Genomic DNA, 16,171 nt, shown 5'->3' on the forward strand with positions numbered 1-16,171 from the left:
GATTTCTCTTCCGATGGAACCATCACCATAAACAAACACTTCATCCATTTTTCAAACACTTGCCACAATATTGGGGAAAATAATAACAATACATGTATGTGATTGTTCATCAATTCTCTCTTCGATAAGGTTTTCAATGATTTCTTTGAATTACCTTCAAAATCAAGTTAACACCTGCGATGAACCTTGTTATTGGTTCAAATCGACTTATGGTGAACCTCAAAGTCTGATTTATTTGTTACGTGATTACAACAATGTTTCTTTTATGAAAGGAGAGAACATTAAAAATTTTAACCTTCAATTTACTAAAATATGTAATCATATTCATGATATTATTCACCTTGCAAAACCAAGCTACAATGATGCACTATTATAGTGCATTATCTCCTCCTTATCGCCAATGGCTACAAGAAAAGAATGCTACTAGCCTTCAGTTTGCCCTGCTAATCTACTTGGAATATGAAGAGCATCTTTAAAGAACATGCATACCTCTCAAAGGTCAAGCTAACCAAATTGATATGACTTCAATATTACAACTCATGCAAGACATGAGTAACAGATTGATTTCATATGAATAAAGACTTAACTCTCAACATGAAGCCTCCACTTTGGGGCATACACATCCTTCCTAGTAGGTTTATTGACATGTTCCTCTCCTTTCTCGCTCATGGTGTGAGTTTTGTGAGGAATATCATGATGAGAAAATGTGTCAAATTCACAAAAGCTCTAGGGATTGAATTTTCAATAAAGGCCTAACCCTACCATGGCTAATCTTAATTGGGATGATGCAGAATATGTCTTGGCTATTAAAACTAGGAATGCTCACAAAGCTCATATTTCCAAATAACAATCTTCCAGGAAGCATTCAAATAAAAAGTCCTTGGATCCCACTTTTAACCATTCATTTGTAAATACTTCCGCTTCCACTCAAACTATACATTCCTCTCCTTCTCCTTCAACTTTGTTTCCTGAATTTAGTATTTTGACTCAAATGGTCAATATTAAAGCCAATGTTTTGTTACTTGGTATGGCCATGATACTCGATCAATAAAGGAAATTAAAAGGATCCCTTGAAGGGAAAGTCCCTACTCGCATTAATTACTTAGAGATTAAACTTGAAGAACCCCCTCAAGAAACAACTTTCGTTGCCAACAACTTTTCCAATCCCTTTAGGACCTCTCCATTCTATGGATCCATGAAAATCCATAATAATATTGCACATTATTGCTTAGTGGATGGAGGGTCTGGATTGTTAGGGTCTTATATTTAGGAATCTTGGTCACGTTTTTCTTTCTATTTATCTAAAGTCAATTCGTAAATATTAGTCATGATGACTTGACTATTATGGTTTAAAGAGGTTCAATTTAGATTAAGTGTCATGTAAAGTTGTTTAGTTTTCTAAAGGTCCAAATGTCTAAAGTCACTAGGTTTCCTTATTAAAGGGTACTCATAGGTAAGTTTTGGTTACCATGGAAAGGCTAAAAATAACATATCATAAAAATATTTGGTTATTATAGGTTAGTCACCATCCTTGGTCATCATAAGTGGGTCACCTAAGTTTAGAGGTTAAGTCTACATCAAAGCAATCATGAGATGGATTAGGCACAGATTTGGAGGCTGTGGTGAGTTAGTTTGAATGTCATTTCAATGACATAGATCTTAGCGAGAAGATAATGGTTAGAAGGTCAATCCTTTCCTTTTCCCCAAGTGTTGCATTTTTAGGAGGTGCTGCACATTCATGATTTTTATTCCCACTCACGATTATCACCATCATTTCCGCTCCAGGCCATTTTGAAAGTTTATTTGAACTTTCCTCTTCATTCCACATCGCTCAACTCTTCTCCATTTCTATCTGAAATCATGGTTTGCTCGTTGTGGTTCGTTGTGAAAGAGAGGCAAGGGTGCTACGAATCCCCATAGCGCTACAATTCTTGCATATCGATGTTCACCTTTTCTTCATATGTGATAATCCAAGTCTAACTTTGTTCCTCAATCCTGAATGAATCTTCAAATCGCATGTAGGAGCTAGAAAAAACCATGAAAATCCTGCAAGAGAGATAAATTCATTGTCACTTCCTTTTTGAAATCGCTACGTTTCTGCCTTTTGCGCTGCGTTTTTATCCTAGTCGCCGCGATTCCACACAATGGTTTATATTTCACATTTCCCGTTGCCAAATCCATGTTTTTCTCTGTGTACCCTCCACATGCAATGTATGCCATGCTCTCAAAACTAAATTGAAGTTCCTTGCCCTTAGTGTTTATGCTTAAAGGTCTTAAAAACCCAAAAACCTTGAGTGTTGCATTTCTGCTTTTCTGCGCTGCGACTGTCCCATTAAGTTTCTCTGTCAATTGGTTGTGAATTTGCAAGTTTTAGGGTTTTCCTGAGAAGGTTTACAGTGTCTAGTCTTCTGTGTTATTCTTTTTGTCTCTTAAGTCATCATTAGAGGCTTAAGATATCATAAATCTTCCACTGTTACACACAACAAATTTGCTTATAATCCTAAAACTATTTATTGTTGCAAGAGAAAAATCATGTCAACTCCAGAAGACAAGAAGCACAAGGGAGGTGCCATTGTTCGATTTGAGCCACAAGATGTCACTGTTATCAATGCAGACCCAACCATCAAAGTGGCTTTTGAGCAGGTGGGGTGTATGAGGTTTTGTGAAAATATTCAGGGGTATCATTTACAATTGACTAAGGAGTTTGCCAAGGGTTTTGATGGTTTGCAAGAAAAGGTGGGGACACTTACTTTTCTAGTCACAGCCAAATCAATAGCTAAGGCCACTAAGATCCCTTTGAATGGTGAGGAATGGTTTAAAGGTATGGAGTTTGACCTGGTTGATTTCAAAGATTTTCTCAAACCAAAACACTGGAAAGGCTTTGGGTCTATGTTAGGTCCCTATATTACTAGTGATTCCCCCATTATTATTGTCATTGTAGCCCCTTATTGTTATTTTTGTGCCCTTGTTGACCCCATATTGTTATTATCATGCCCCATAGAAGCCCACTATTGTTATTGTTGTGCCCTTACATTATTATTGTTATGTCGGGTCTGATTATATTGTGACCCCTTAGACTCCTATATATAGAAAGAAGGTTTTTCCATTTTTATCATCGAAGAGTTATTCATTTGTGTAATGTAAAGGAGGTTTCCCCCTCTAAGAGGCTTATTTTGAAGTCATTGATCTCTCTTTTCTTCTATTTTGTGAGTTGGTTGTGTAGCATTTGATATCAGAGCTTTGGATTCTAGGGTTTCGCTGCTTCAAATAGGTCATCATGGAATTTTTTCTATTTTTTTTTCTACAAAGATTTAGAAGCTAAAACAAAAACCCATTTGAGAAGAAATCATGATGAATGTCATGTCCAAATTTCAGACCATTTCACACAACATTTTCGGAGATATGCATCGAGGAAGTTAGGGTTGTTGCAGGATCCCGAATTCCATCGCAAACATGTGACCTTGGGAAAATCGTCATAACTTTATCTATGAGCATCGGATTCAAATTTAATAAAAATTGATAGAAAGAGGATGGACTCTAGTTTTTTGGATATCATTTTCAGGGCCTAAAGTTGAAACAATGATACATGGCACTTCGTACAAGTTCACTCTACTGAAAAAATCTATAATCAAGTCATTATGGGAGATTGGTCATAACTTCTTCTTGGAAAATCCAATCTTGATCAGACTTGTGGGGTTGGAAAGAGGACGCATAAGGCTACTTTTGGACGAAATTTCATACCTTCAAAATCTAAAATTACAGAGATACAACATATTCAATACCGAGATCCTACAAAGAGAAAAAATGTGTGTAGTTTTTTTAAAAATTTGCACGAGTTTTGTTTGAAAATTTAGTTTGAAGTGATTAAAAGTTCATAATGAAGAAAATTATCATTAGTTGATTTCCTGAAGAAAGAAAATGGGTACACCTAGTAAGAAACCCGAAATCTCTAATATGACACATGAAGAAGAGGAAGAAATGCAACATGATATATCAAAATTACGAGACCAAGTGCAACAAATTTTGTTCTCACAAAAAGTAACAGAAGCTAATATGGATGGTTTGAAGAATGACATCAATGGTATAGAAGAAAAATTGAAAGGAAACATTGAAGATTTTAAGAAATACATGGAAGGTTGGAAGGATGGTTTGACAAAATTGCTACAAGAAATGCTTCCTAATGGCGAAAAGGTAATAGAGGAAACTCATGATGAGAACAAAGAAATGTTAATCATGATTTGAATAAAGACAACATTGAATATTTGAAGAAAGATATGGAAGTTTTGAAGGAAGGTTTGACAAAATTGCTACAAGGAATGGAAAAAAGGTAGTAGAGGAAACTCATGTTAATCATGATTTCATAGACTCTAACATTGGAAAAAAGACCGACCAAATTTCAAAGATCGATATGAGGAAGTTTGATGACAAGGATCCTGTAACATGGATACTACAAATGGAACAATCTTTCGATCTCCATAATGTGCAAAACACACAAAAGGTATGCATTGCAACTTTGTATTTGGAACCCAATCAGTTTGTATGGCATAGATGGATTTTCTCTCGTAAAAAAATTGTCACTTGGTCAATTTTTATGGATGAAATTATAGCACATTATGAGGATACAAAGAGAAACACCTTCTTTAGCTAATTGATAAATCCCAAACAAAAGGGTTCAATGGTGGAACACATTTAGGACTTCCAAAAATTGAATACAAGGGAAAATGATATTCCAGAGGAGCATTAGATTGATGTGTTCATAGGGACTTTAAAGGATAAAATCAAACATGAGTCTTGCCTTTAGGAACCTGATTCATTGGAGAAGGCATTCAGGTTGGAAAGAAAAATTGAAAGAAAAATTATGGCAACAAGGAAGCCTACCACTCACAACTATAAAGATGGAAGTGTTGCCCCTAGACTTCCACAACCTACAAGGTTAACACCATAACAATTGGAAGGAAAAAGAGAAAAAGGGATTTGTTACAATTGTGATAGAAGATACACTAAAGGTCATAAGTGTGCCGAGAAGAAATTATTTTACATAGGTTGTGATGAGGAGGAAGAAAAGGAACAAGAAACGTCAAAAGAAGAGGATATACACCAGGAATCAACCATAGAGAAAGAAGAAATGAATTCGACCATAGCTTGTAATGCATTTGCAGGAATTACCACTCCTCAAACTTTCAATATAGAAGGACATATCAAGAAGAAAAAGGTAATAGTGTTGATTGATTCAGGTAGTACCCATAATTTTATTCATTGTAAGATAGCCAAGGAATAGAATTTCTTCCTATATCTAGCACCAGAGTGTCAAGTGATGGTTGCAAATGAAGGAACCATAAATTTCTCTAGAAAGTGCCATAATATCAAACTATCCATGGGAGAATATGTATTGAATAGTCCAATGCTTTGTATTCTAATGGGTGGCTCTAATGTTGTACTAAGAGTCCAATGGCTACAATGTTTGGGTACGATAGCTTTTAATTTTCAAGAACTTTTCTTGAATTTTTTTCCGAAAGGAAAGGAAGTTGAATTAAGGGGTATCATAGGGAAATCAGGAAAGATAATCAACTCTAATGACATGGAAAAGCTTCTTAAGCAAGAACAATGGAGTGTAATTTCACATTTATGTTCACTGGAGGTTCCCACATTGAAATCATCTATTTCTCTAGATCTCCAAAAAATCTTGGACAATCATTCCAAGGTGTTTGAGACTCCCAAAGGCCTCCCACCTATTCATGATCATGATCATGCTATTCATTTGATTCTAGAAAGTGTTCCTCCAAACATCAAGCCTTATAGATATCCCTATGCCCAAATGAGTGAAATTGAACATATGGTTGCATAAATGCTAGAGGCTGGTATAATTCAAACTAGTCAAAGTTATTTCTCTGCTCTAGTAGCATTGGTGCACAAGAAGGATGGATCATGGCGCATGTGTTCGGAATATAGGGAGCTCAACAAGCTCACTATTAAAGATAAATTTCCCATTCCCATCATTGATGTATTATTGGATGAATTACACGGAGAAATTCACTTCACCAAGTTGGATCTTCGCTTAGGATATCATGAAATCACAATGAAGACTAAAGATTGAAGACATTCTGAAAACAACATTTAGAACCCATGAGGGTCATTATGAATTTTTGGACATGCCTTTTGGCCTTACTAATGCACCTTCTACATTTCAAGGTTTGATGAATTCCATTTTCAAACCCTTCCTTAGAAAATTTGTGTTAGTATTTTTTGATGATATACTAATTTACAACAAGTCTTGGAAGGATCATGTTCAACATGTTGACAGGGTGCTCAAACTATTGGAGGAGAAACAATTATAAGAAAAAACCTCCAAATGTTTCTTTGGAGTACAAGAGGTGAAATATATGGGTCATATTGTATCTCATGAAGGTGCTATGGTAGACCCTAGAAAAATTAAAGCCATTAACGAATGGAAAATCCCCACATCCATAAAGCGTCTGCGAGGATTTCTAGGATTGACAGGGTATTATCGCAACTTTGTTAAGAATTATGGGAAATGGAATTGGTGCTGTTTTAATGCAAGAAGGAAGACCCATTGCTTTTGAAAGTCATCCAATCAAAGGAAAGTATTTACACAAAGCTATTTATGAGAAGGAAATGTTGGCAATACTACATTCACTTAAGAAATGGTGCCCTTAAAGTTAAAACCAATTTTGCAACTCGTTGGGGCACCTTTTCCTATGAATGCATGTCATTCGGCTTGATCAACGCAGGTGCTACCTTTCAAAGAGCCATGCAGTTGGATTTTGACAATCTCATTGGGAAGGTCATCTAGATCTATCTAGATAATATGACTATTTATTATGTGTCGATATGATCACTTTGATCATCTTAGGCTTATCCTTCTTCGATGTATATGATTCAGTATCTAACTCAATAAAAAAACAGTATTTGGTGTTGCAATCGGTAAATTATTGGGACATATTGTTTAAGAAGTAGGTACTAATGTTGATCCTATCAAGTCATTGCAATAAAAAATATTCCACCACCAAAATCTAAAAAATAAATTAAATCTCTTATTGGTAAGATTAACTTTGTTTGAAATTTCATAAATGATTTTGCTAAAATCGTAAAACCAATATGTAACCTAACAAAGAAAGATCATGAATTTAAATGGGATGATTTTGTGCAACATACTTTTATCACTATAAAACAAGCAATCACTTTTGCACCTGTCTTATATAAACCAAAATTTTCTAAATACTTTATTTTCTACACTAGCACAAATGAGGAACCCATCTCTGGCATCCTAATGCAGAAAGATGATCAATGAAAATAACATCTGATCGCTTTCATGAGTCAAATATTATTAGATGAAAAGTGTTAGGTCCCTATAATACTAATGAATTCACTTATTATTATTGTCATTGTATCCCTTTATTGTTATTGTTCTACCCATGTTGTCCCCATATTGTTATTGTGCCCCATAGAAGGCCACTATTATTATTTTTGTGCCCTTACATTATTATTGTTATGTCGGCTCTAATTATATTTTGACCCCTTAGACTCCTATATATAGAAATGATGTTTTTCCATTTGAATCATCCAATAATTCATTTGTGTAATTTAAAGGAGGTTTCCCCCTCGAAGAGACTTATTTTTAAGTTGTTGATCTATCTCTTTTTCTATTTTGTGAGTTGTTTGGATAACATTTGGTATCAAAGCTTTGGATTCTAGGTTTCGATGCTTCAAATATGTCATCGTGGAATTTTCACTAAAAAATTGTTACTACGAAGTTTCAGAAGCTAAAATTAAAACCCGTTTGCGAAGAAATCTTGATGAACCTCGGGTCCAAATTTTAGATCTTGTCTCGCTATATTTTCGAATATATGATCCAAGGAAGTTAGGTTTTTTGCAAGCTCTCGAATTGTATCTCAAACAAGTGACCTTGGGACAATCATCACATCTTTCGCTTTGAACATTAGATTGAAATTCCATAAAATTTTACAGAAAGGGGACGAAATGCAGTTTTTTTTTTATTATTTCCAGGTTTGAAGGTAAAAAAAGTGACACATGGCACTTCGTACAAGTTCTCTCTACTGAAAAAGTATATAATCAGGCGAGCGTGGGATATTTAGAATAACTCTTTCTTGGATAATCAAATATTGATTAGGCTTGTGGGGTTGGAAATACGACTCAGAGGGCTAATATAAGATGAAATTTCAAACCTTAAAGATCCCAAATTACAGAGATATAATAGATTCAATATTGAGCTCCTACAAAGAGAAAAAATGTGTGTAGACTTTTTAAAAATTTGCATAAGTTTGGTTTGAAAAATTAGTTTGAAGTAATTCAAAGGGCATAGTGAAGCATAATTATCATTAATTTATGCCCCAAAGAACAAAAATGGAAACACCTAGTAAGCAGCTTGAAATCTCTACCATGACTCATGAAGAATAGGAAGACATGCAACATGATATATCAAAATTATGAGAACAAGTGCAACAAATTTCATTCTCACAAAAAGTAAGAGAAGATAAGATGAATGGTTTAAAGAAATGCATGGAAGCTAATATGAATGACATGGAAGCTAACATGGATGGTTTATAAGCAAACATTGAATTTTTGAAGAAAGAAATGAAAGGTTTGAAAGGAGGTTTGGAAAAGTTGCTTCAAGAAATGCTTCCTAATGGCGAAAAGATAGTAGAGGAAATGCATGATGAGAAAAAAAGAAATGTTAATCATGATTCCATAGAATATAATGTTGTATTTAAGACCCATCATGTTCCAAAGATCGATATGAGGAAGTTTGATGGAAAGGATCTCATATTAAGGATACTACAGATGGATCAATATTTCGATCTCCATAACGTGCAAAACACACAAAAGGTACGAATTGCAACTTTAGATTTAGAACCCAATCAGTTTATATGGCATCGATGGCTTTTCTCTCGAAATTTTTTTTTCACTTGGTCAAGTTTTATGGAGGAAATGATATCACATTTTGAGGATACAAAAAACAACACCGCCAATTGATAAATCTCAAACAAAATGGTTCAATGGTGGAGCACATTGAGGAATTCCAAAAATTGAATATAACGGTAAAAGATATTCTAGAGGAGCATAGAATTGATGTGTTCATAGGAACTTTAAAGGATAACATCCAACATGAGGTTCGCCTTTGGGAACTTGATTCATTGGAGAAGGCATTTAGGTTGGCAGGAAAAATTATGGCAACAAGGAAGCTTACCACTCACAACTATAAAGATGGAAGTGTTGCTTCCTTTAGCCTTCCAAAACCTACAAGGTTGACACCATAACAATTGGAAGAAAACAGAGAAAAAGGGCTTTGTTACAGTTGTGATAGAAAATAAACTAAAGGTCATAAGTGGGTTGAGAAGAAATTATTTTACATAGATTCTGAAGAGGAGGAAGAAAAGGAACAAGAAACATCAAAAGAAGAGGATATACACCAAGAACCAACCCTAGAAAAAAAAAGAAATGAATCCAACAATATCTTGTAATGCATTGGCAGGAATTACCACTCCTCAAACTCTCAAGATAGAAGGACATATCAAGATGAAAAAGGTAATAGTGTTGATTGATACAGGTAGTACCCATAATTTTATTCATTGTAAGATAGCTAAGGAATTCAATTGCTTCCTATGTCTAGTACCAGAGTGTTAAGTGATGGTTGTAAATGGAGGAACCATAAATTGCTCTTGAAAGTTCCATAATATCAAGCTATCCATGGGAGAATATGTAATGAATAGTTCAATGCTTTCCATTCCAATGTGATGAGGAGCTCAAAATGTGTCAAAAATTCAAAGTGTTAGACTTTTGATAAGTTCCACTTCAGATTGTAGAGCTCATTATTTTGAATCCAATGGTGCGAACAACACTCAAATTTGAGCTTGTATGCAGAAGCTAGAGCTAGTCAAAGTTCATGGTTAACTTGATGACATGGCAAGGTCTTCAGCGAATGAGGAGGCACCAAGTGGAAACCTACCATTTTCCCTCGCATATCAGTAATCACAATAGAAAGACAGATCACATTACAGAATAAGCCCCCAAGAAGGGAAGGGATGCGATGCGACATTGATCGAAGTTGCGATTGCGATGGATTAGAATCACATATCGGTGAAAATATCGGGTATAGAATTAGCCCCGATAGGATTTGCAATGTGATGCGATCACATATCACAATCGGGAAGAGGTAAGAGTCCTGCAGATGTTCCAACTAATAATGCTAATTGCGATGAGTTGCGATGTGATAAAATTACTCGGCCTCGACAGTTTATGGAGTGTGATGCGATGCGATCGCATATTGCAATCGCATCAATGACAAGAATCGGCCTCGACCTCGACTGGGTATGGAGTTGTGATGTGATGTGATTGCATATCACAATCGCATCAGCCATAGGTTATCAGCCCCGTCCAAGTGTATTTAAGTCCCAAACGCGATAATGCCGATTACGATGAGTGGGAGGTTTCAGATGTGATACTGTATTGTGTTGCAGTTTATAATCCAGCAGGTCCCCTTATTTCTAGTTCACATGTTTCATGCTTTAAATTCTTGTGTAATGTGTATTAAGCCTGGCATGCCGATTGTGATATCTAATAGACTGCGAGACCATTGCCGTAACCACAGGACCTAATCACAATTGTAACCACTCGACCCTTAATCGCAATATTGGCGGGATTGATGGCGGAACTGTCGATTTTAGCGGAATTGCTAGTTTAGACTGCTAATAATGAATTTAACTAATAGTAAGCTAGATTTGGAGGAGGAAATTGTGGGGAGACTGGCATAAGTCATAACTAAGACAATTTCTGATCAAATGGGATGAAAAAAAAGGTTAGATAGCCATTTTTTGTCATTTTAACTGATAGGAACAAGTTTTAGAGTAAAACGAGCACTTTTGGATATGCTTTTTGCAAAGTGAAGCCTATGGGTGCCCTGGTCAACTAGAGTGTTGATTTAGATTATGGAGAAATTCCAGGATGGGGATAACCTTGTAGGGGTATTCCCACTTCGATATGTCTTTTGTAGCAGCCATTAAAACAGTGATGTAGCTATATTTCTTATTTTCTCTATATGTGTATGGAGAAAGAGACTTGTTTAAGTGCTTCAAGTGGATTGTTGTACTTGTTTATGTTCTTGGAAGTTAGAGTATAGGGTCTTGATTTAAGAACCCTTAGTTTGTTGATTTTTTCATGACTAATTGTAGGTTGTCATATGTTTAGAGTGAGAATTCTTTGTAGAGGAATGTTTCCTTGAAGGGGAAACTAGCCACTCTTTTTGTAAACATGTTTATGTACTCCTTATTTGAAGAATTGTGAGCATAATGAGAAGGGTTCAAGCCTTTAGAGCTGATCCAAGGAGATGTAGCCCAGGAGGGGTGAACTCTTTTATCAATGGCTGGTGTATTATTGTTTGATGCATGCTTCCATTGAGTGTTTTGGTTTCATGTTTTAAGTTTTCTTCATGAAACTATCTTAAACAAAAACACATAAAATTCATGCTTTTACTTGTTATTTTGGAGTACAACCTCAAGCACATTTTTATATTCTGATGAGGGGAATTAGCATAGCATTACTAATCTGCCCCAATTCAGATCAGGTTGGTATCAGAGCTATGGTTTTTCTTTGTGCAAGGAGGAATTGACTGTTGTTTGCAAGTAAATGTGTTTTGAAGCTCATTGAGGAGAAGGTTTTGGAAAGGAGAGCAAGATTGTTTCAATCTCTACCACCAAGTTCTACCTCAAATTGTAGTAGAAGCTTCAAACAAAGCATGTCCCAAGGAGGAGAGCCTACAAGAATGTTAGAGGATGTGAAGGCTTTTAGAAAGGCTTTCTTAGACATTGTAGAAATGGCAAAAGTCCTCTATGAAGAGAGGAATACCAATTTGCAAGGTGAAAGCTCTAGACCTCCAAGAGGAGAATGTTCTCCAAGGGAAGAAGGTAACAAGAATGGTGATAAACCACCATCTTCTCCACAATATTCATGTTTTTCTACAACTATTATGCAAGATGCTAGTGTAGAAAGTCCTTCAGAGAAGGAAGATGGACAAGTATGTGGCTTCTATCTACATGATGTGGAAGATTAGGTTCTATCAGCACCCAAATTCGAGGAGCTGAAAGAAGAGATCCGAAGAGTCCAAGAGTACACATCTCAAATCAAAAGGGAATTTGAAAGCATCTTTGTATGCCAAACAAAGGATGCAGCAAATGGTAAGAATTTACATTCTTCTTCCTTATGTGAAAGTATTGATGTAAATTCATTTGCAGCCTTTGAAAAAAAAATAAAGGCTTTGGATCCAAACTCTTGACCAAGATGGGTTACAAGGGAGGATGCCTTGGAGTAAATCAGCAAGGCATTAAAAATCCAATTGCGACCAAGGAGAGGCCTAAATACGAAGGCTTAGGCTATGTCACAAAAGAAGAATGGTCTTCTAGAGATGATTCATGGGTCACGTGTTCCTTTTGTTGTAAGGGAGGACATGAGGATGAAAAATGTTGGAGTTTTCACCCATAATTGGTTCCCGCGAGGTTCCTCAAATGTAAGGAGAATTTAAAGGGGAAAACATCTCCAGAGAGAGATGAAAGCATCGAAGAAGATGTTGGAAATATTGAGGGGGCGTGAATCAATATTTCTTAGAAATTAACACTTTTAAATATTTTCAGAGCATTAGTTAATCTTATATTGTTATTAATTTTGATGCAGTGATAATAGTAAATAAAAGAACACAATAGGCACAATAATTTTAGGTGGAAAACCCCCTCTGGGTCAAAAACCACTGAATGCTTTTCTAATAAATTCTTTAATATTTAGCCCCAACTGAAATGAAAGCAACAACTTCCTAGAATTCTAGAAAATCATTCTTCTCCAGCTCCCACTGGAAGGATGCCCCAATGCTCTGGTTTCTTCAGTAATCAACTGAATGGATGCCTCAACACCCTAGTGAGCCACAACTTGCCCTAGCACCACCCTACCACCCTGAAGTGTTCACAGGATCCAACCTGTAGGCAACTTCATGCACTAACCTAGCACCTCCCTGCCACCCTATAATGACTGAAATGAGGCAAGAGTTTCGATTCCCGTACCAGGGACAATGACCCACGATACAATATGATTTACAATGATTTTGACCAAACACCCAATCACACTATGACCTACAACCCAACCATGACATCATCCCAACAAGACTCCTATACCTCCCAACAATTCCTTTTTGACTCTTTGCAGATTGATACTTTTACAATAATGACTCTTCTAATGATGACACTTTTACAAATGACTCTTTTACAACTTTACAATGATGATTTTTGGCCTTGACACTTCTTCACAATATATGAATGGTTGTCATGTATTTAAAGGATGTCCTATTGCAATGCTTCCTTTGATTTGATACTTCACCTCTTTAATGCTTGCTTGATGCTGTCCTTGAAGCTTCTTCCACCTGCATGCAAATTTTCCCAGTGAAACCCAATCTCAAAAGGAAAAACAAAATACCCTTCAACTTACGTTTGCCTGCAAAACACATGCATGTGCATAATAATGGATAAATACAAATTAAAATTACAATGCGTACCTGAAATGTTCTTGACACTTTTGTAGTTGACTTGTTGCAGCAGTAGACAACGACTCCCACTCTTGATATAGGCTTGGACTCTATGCAAGATTATATCCAAAATTGACCTAAAGATATATACAGTAGAAAATGATGACAAACCCTAGACTTTTGGTGAACCAATTTCTAAGTACAACAACAGAGGGCATTCTATCAACTATGACAAGAGAAGTAACATGAAATCACAACATCATATAGATTTACCAGACTTGGTGTAGCATCAAATGTGTAATATCAAGAATAGGGCATCTGAAATGTGGTATCAAAACTAACTGTGACATATAGAGACATAGGGATATAACTGAGACCCTGTATATACTTACGTTGTCCTGAAAAAACATATGTCAGAGATGATACTCAAAATTCAAATTTAAACACTAATCATAAATACCTTGTTGTAGGAGACTTACCCTTGACTATTGATGTGTGGTCCTTACTGCAGTGATCCTTGAATGCATGTTTTTTCTTTCCTTCTAGGAGCTCAATATTGAATCTGTTGTATCTATGTAGTTTTGGACCTTCAGGGTCTAAAATTTTATCTTGTGGTAACCATATGAGTCCTCTTTGCAACGCCACAGGTCTGATCAATATTGGATTCTTCAGGAAAGAGCTATACCCAATCTCCCATGATGACCTGATTATAGCTTGGTTAAGTAGAGTGAACTTGTACGAGGTGCAACGTGTCACTGTTGTGACCTTCAATCCTGAAAATACTACTCAACAAATTGCATTCCGTCGTATTTTTGTGACTATTTACAAAATTTGAATCCAATTCTTAGAGAGAAAGTTATGACAATTTTCCCAACGTCGCTTGTTTGACATGGAATTCAGGAGCCTGCAAAATCCCTAACTTCTTCAGATCATATCTTCAAAAATATAGAGAACCAAGATAGGAAATTCGGTCACACATTTTTTTGTCCCTTAGGAAACCAATTTCTAGGCTGTGGAGAAATTGTGCCTAAGACATTAATGTTTTATTATGCATTTCACTCATTTGTATAAAGTATCTTTATCTTGAGGAGTATGAAGAGCATTATCTTAAAACCCTTGACATATAGCTGATATGAAAATTTCAATATGCCATGTGGTGCTGGATACAAATGTTGTGTGAAGAATACTTGGGAAGATTAAAGACAATATGTTGTGTTTAACAAAAACTATTATCTTTAACTTAGAAGAAATACAGAGAAAAAGTTTTAAACATGGGAGCACTATTTTAAGGAAATTTAACTTTATTCACAGAAGCAAACAAATACCCACAACTTCATTACCATATTCAAAGAGAGAAAGAGACAAAATGACACATAACAGAGAGATTACAAATCATACCCAACACCATATGGAAAACTCCCGATTCTTTCATTAATCATCAATTCATCAAGTACAAAATTGTGTAGTCTTCAGATTCCCAAAACTCCAACCTTTCTTCTTTGATTTTCCTTCTTTTTATACATCACGGGACAATTGGTAACTACCAAAAAACTGTCGAACTACTTAACTACTTTCTAACTGCCTAAAGTAAAAAGTCATTTTAAAATATTACATTGGAGGGTAAAAGACACCTCACTTTTCTTAGGAAATAAAATAACATAAAACGAAATGGAATTAAATTATGATTGGTTGTTGCTGGTCACTGTTTAGATTGGTGGCTTGAGTAGATGGCCCTGCTAGTGCATCTTTTGTTTGTTCTATCATCCACTCTTTGCATCTTCTCCACAATGGTACATACAACTTTGCTGCTTCTTCCAATTTGTTGAGTGCCATTCTGAAGTTTAAAATCCTTATTAAGATAATTCACAATAGTTGGTCCCTTCAGTACTTCTATCTTCTCATGGGTGTTTTCAATCTTACTTTTTGCTTCAACTAGCAAAGTATCATATCATTTCCATGCAACAAGTTTCCTCGTAAATCCCAGCAAGACGGGATCCCAGCTCTAATTCTTTTGTCAAATAGGATACTGAACCTGGAAACTTCTTCTTTTATCATTCATTTTCTTCTCAACAGTTTTGTTGTAGATATTTTTGATAATCACCTTATTAAAATCCATTGCACACAACATTTTGTCCATAATTTCATGTTCCTTTAGCTCTGAAGTAGACTTAGAGTTAATAAAATCTATCATTCTTTTTGAAAACTTGGATCTATCTAACAATTTCTGCTTATATTTCATAAGCAAACTTTCCATGTCTCTAACAATTCTTTTCTCAATAGACACAATGACAAGGAATTCCCAGATGTTCCTGATAACTTCAATAATCTCGTCCTAGAGAATTTCCCTAGCCTGGATTAAAGACATATTACCTTTCATTTTCTCCTTCAGCCTTTTAATCTCCTCTTTAGCCTTTTGAAAGTCTTCTCTATATTTCTTTGCATTTTCCTTCTCCATTCTAGCTTCCTCTTCACTCAAGTTTAAGAGTTTACAAACTGTCTCCATGTCCCTTTGTGCTTTTTTCAAATCATGCTCAGCCATCTTTAACTCTGTCCCCAACTACAATATCTGTGACACTAGATCCTCTGTATTGGCTGGCATCACTATTGTGCAGACATGAGTATCTACTTATT

Source organism: Pinus tabuliformis, chromosome 6, assembly GCF_031772625.1.
Source record: "Pinus tabuliformis cultivar Carrire ecotype Pingquan chromosome 6, CPIR1, whole genome shotgun sequence".
In the NCBI taxonomy this organism is placed as follows: domain Eukaryota; kingdom Viridiplantae; phylum Streptophyta; class Pinopsida; order Pinales; family Pinaceae; genus Pinus; species Pinus tabuliformis.